We start from the raw sequence: 4260 nt of genomic DNA, 5'->3' as shown, positions 1-4260 counted from the left end.
CCCTCTCTCTTCCCGTTCCCCCCCTGTTCCCCGATTTCAACCTTTCACACCTCCAAAGCTACAGAAGACATGGCTGCTCTTCTGGTACACACAGCCACTCGGACGCAATTCTTACAGAAACACTTTGAAACCAACTCCAGACTGACAGAGATGTGGAGAGTTAGAGGATCAGGAATGCAGAAGACCCTTTGTTTCAAATGTAAAAGAAGAAAAGAAACTAATCTTTATCCATAGATGTAAATGCATGTGGTTGTTTAAAAAAACAAAACAAAACAAAAAAAAGCTAAAGGAAATATACCAGCATTTATTTAAGGTAACACTTTATAACTATTCAGCGTGGGCACTGACAAAAGCACACTTCCAACCTGATCTTTTCGACGTGTTGTACAGGAGTTTGGCTTGTTAAGCTTTTTTTTTTTTTTCCTGTGTGTTTGAACTGACAAGGACAAAGCCAATAAATATAATCTTCAGAAAACCAGAGATTATATCGTAATAAACGACTTATTATATACCCTTATTATAAGCAATGCACCTTTATGGAAACGTTTCTAATTAATTATCATTGCTTGAAATAAGATATTTTATGAAGGGAGATTTGCCCTCTAAGGTTTAGCACATTAACATAACATGTTTGGATATTTGGTTTACTTTTTACAGACTGATTGAACTGAGAAGTCGTGTGTGTGTGTGTGTGTGTGTGTGTGTGTGTGTGTGTGTGCTTGAATTTATTCTACATATTTATTGTTTGGAAACTTCTTTGAGCTAATAAGAGCTTTATGTATATTTTTCTCCAGTTTTTATTTCTTTTCTTTTATTTTTTGGTGAATTTTATTAATTATTCTCTCAATCTCGATGAAGACACTTTTGCACAGAAACACTGTTGCTGTAAAGGAGAGAACCAATCTTGACAGTGGGAAGTTTACTTACATCGTTGCATGGGATTTAGTACCTCATCTGAATGCTTAAATTCTGGTGCTTTTTGTTTTCGTTTGTGTCGTTTCCTGGACAGATGAGACGCGTTCAGTGTTATAACTCTCTCTCTCTCTCTCTCTCTCGTTTCCGTTTGTTCCCTTCAACGATTGGTTGTCCGGCTCACACATGATGGTACATGTCTGTCCACCTTCTCTGTAAAGTCTGCTTGTCGACCCCACCCCGTCCGCGCCATTTGTTGTGAGAGATTGCAACATCTACAACCAAAGCTGACATAAAAGAAGAAGAAGAAGAAAAGAATAAGTTGTTAATCCCTTAATTTTTTTGCTGTGAATGTTTGCATTGCTTCCCCCCCTCCTGCCACTGCGTACTGTAACCTCCTTCGTGTTTCATTCATGTCATACATGTTTTGAACATCACCTATGTGTTGCTTTGTATCTATACAATAGTTGAAGTTGTAACTATGATGGTTTGTGGATTTTAGGCCTGACTTCACTAAGCGGAGTGTAATGCAAAGAAAAGGCAAAATATGGAGAAAAAAACAACAACAAATAAAACCTTTTTGAATGTTGAGACTGAATTTCTCTCCGTTTGAAATTCTACGGCTTGAAAAGTGGCTGGTTTCACCGCTCTCTCTTCTCTCATGTGGGGGATCTAGAGTACATCCGGAAAGCATTCTGAGCTCTTCCCTTTTTCCAGTTTTCATATAAAACTCATTCTGTAACAAGCATTCAATCATTTCAATTAGAAAAAAGAAAAGTGTTTTTTTTGTCTCTGACATTAAATCGGACTACACTTTTCCTGTTTCAAAACGATTAAAAATTTTTTTTTTAGTTATTTCAGGTTTATAAGTTTACAGACAAAGATTGCTCCTCAATAATTTGAAAGAGTTCAGATGATGAGCTCACGCTTCAGGCAACTCGCAACACGAGTTACACAGAGCAACGTTCGCGGATATAATTTGAGACTACGTCTCAAACGCACTGCTTCCTTGTGCAGCATTGTTTGCGTCGGACAGGAATGAGTTTGGATGCCAAATATTTAAATCAAGTGTAGAACAAAAGCAAAAGACTTTGTGAAGATGGTAAGGGCGTCGTTCGCCACCTAGAAGCCGTCCCAACAAGATTCCACAGCCCGCTGCTGGTAGCGCAGCACAGTGGAAGGAGATTGAGAACGACAGCAACTCGACAGCAAAGTCACCTAAAACCTCAGAGCAGAGTCGGCGGATGCTGGGCTGCGTTGTGTCCAGAGGTCGCCAACCTTCTGCAGAGTTAAAGCTACTGACTTCATGTAAAATTCAGATGAGCTGGTGGCCTAGGAGTTGAGGTTTTCTGTAAATGGACTTCTATTTTTTAGCAGTCTGCATGCAAGGCTGACATCATCAAGGTGTTGGAGGCAATGGTATAAAGCATTATTTCTCAACGCTGGTCCTCAGAGCCCACTGTACCGCATGTTTAACGTGTTTCCTTGCTGCCACACACCTGACTTAAATAAACTGGTGATTAAAAGGCTTCTGCACCACTTGACGGTGTACTGAGAAGGAAATACCTAGAGGACCGGGGTTGGGAATCATTGGCGTTGCTTCATGATCCCATCAAGAGTGAACAATTTCATGACCCCCAAGTTTGTGTGAACAGTTTAGGGATGGTCGCCTTCCTGTTCCTACATCCAAAACACATGGATGACAGAGTTTGGTGTTTGAAAGCTTGACTGGACTGAACCCAATAGTTTGGACTCGTCCCACAACGTTGTCTGACCTCACAATCGTGCTTCCAAAACACGATTGTGTTAACATTTTGTCAAAAATGTCCACAAAAACTCTCCGAGACACTTTGGAAAGCCTTTAAAGAAGACTTCAAACTGTTAAGAAGCAGCTGAGTGACTTGTTTTGGTAAGATACTGTAATGTACCACTATGAATTTTAAATATGTCATTTATAACAGCAGTCGTTCGCAAACTCATCTGCAATGCCAACTTCTGACCACTAGAGGGCTTAAAGAAATCTTCATCTATAGAAGAACATAATGCTACTTTAATAAACCAGACAAAATAAGATTGATGTGCTACAAATACATTACTCTGAGAAATTCATTGCTTTATGAATTCAGGAAAAATATTTTTGGGGATCATGATTTAATGTCAACAAGTTAAAACATATTTTTTATTCAGCTGTAAAGTTTTCCAGACACAAGCAAATGGTAAGAAAAAAAATATAAAATGTGACGGATAGGTGTGTTTGGATCTCACTTGAATAAAACTTCATAACATTTAAAGTACCTTTTGAATCATGGTGCAAAGGAAAATAATAATGGCCAATCGTTAAATCAGAACAGTAAGTTTTATTTATTGGTTCCAGCTGCACTGTATGCTATATGTTCACCTTATACAAGAAACAAATACAAATACTCACACTAAAAACCAAACAATCTGCTAGCAGCCACGTCTTGCTAAAGTCCTGGTGTTGAGGGGATGGATGGATGGATAGATGGATGGATGGATGGATGGATGGATGGATAGATGGATGGATGTGGCCGCTGCTTGTTCACAGAGCCTCCAGGAACCCCATCTGGCTATCGTCACAGCAGGGAAAACAAAGGCGGAACTATGAGAGGGAGCGAGCGAGAGCGAGGTCGGCCACATCAGGCTACATTTATATGAACATTTAACAAGGCAATACAAATCTAACAGGAGGGAAAACCTTCCAACATCAAAAAAGAAAAAAAAAAATGTACATTTGATTTATAAAAAAAAAAAACCCACAACGGAGAAAGAAAAGCAGTAATCCAGAGTTTCATCCTGTTCTGTTCAGATTTGATGTTTTTGTTTTTCCTGAGTTAAGACATTTCCCGTTTCGATTCCCCCTCCCCACCCCGACGCATTCGTATCTCGCAAGTGTGTTGCTGCCATGCAAATCGGGTCCTTTGGATGCCAACAGACAATATTGTGTTCATAACAAGCAAACATCCAAGGTACTTTGAAAGATTACATTTCAATTTAATGCTATTTTTCAATTGTTTGTATGTCTTTCTTCCCTTTTTTTTTTTTTTTTGGTTTAAAGGGGTCATTCCTACCTCACAAATCCAAATGTTGTTCCACATCTACTTTCTTCTAACTTTTCTTTACATTCTGGGGGCACAACACTTCACAAACCGAGACAGGCGAAACTAGAGTTTAGATTGAAGGAACTCCTGATCTTTCCTGTCTGTAAACCCTCGAGTTTTTCACAGACTGAATAACAGAAAAAAAAAAAAAAAAAAAAAAAAAAAAACCAAAAACCGATTTTCAACAAAAACACAGGAAAAAAAAAATTCAAAATGGGGAAAAAAAAAA

Source organism: Poecilia latipinna, unplaced genomic scaffold, assembly GCF_001443285.1.
Source record: "Poecilia latipinna isolate Pla-1442-1.1 unplaced genomic scaffold, P_latipinna-1.0 Scaffold1407, whole genome shotgun sequence".
In the NCBI taxonomy this organism is placed as follows: domain Eukaryota; kingdom Metazoa; phylum Chordata; class Actinopteri; order Cyprinodontiformes; family Poeciliidae; genus Poecilia; species Poecilia latipinna.
Note: the sequence above shows the minus strand (reverse complement) of the source record.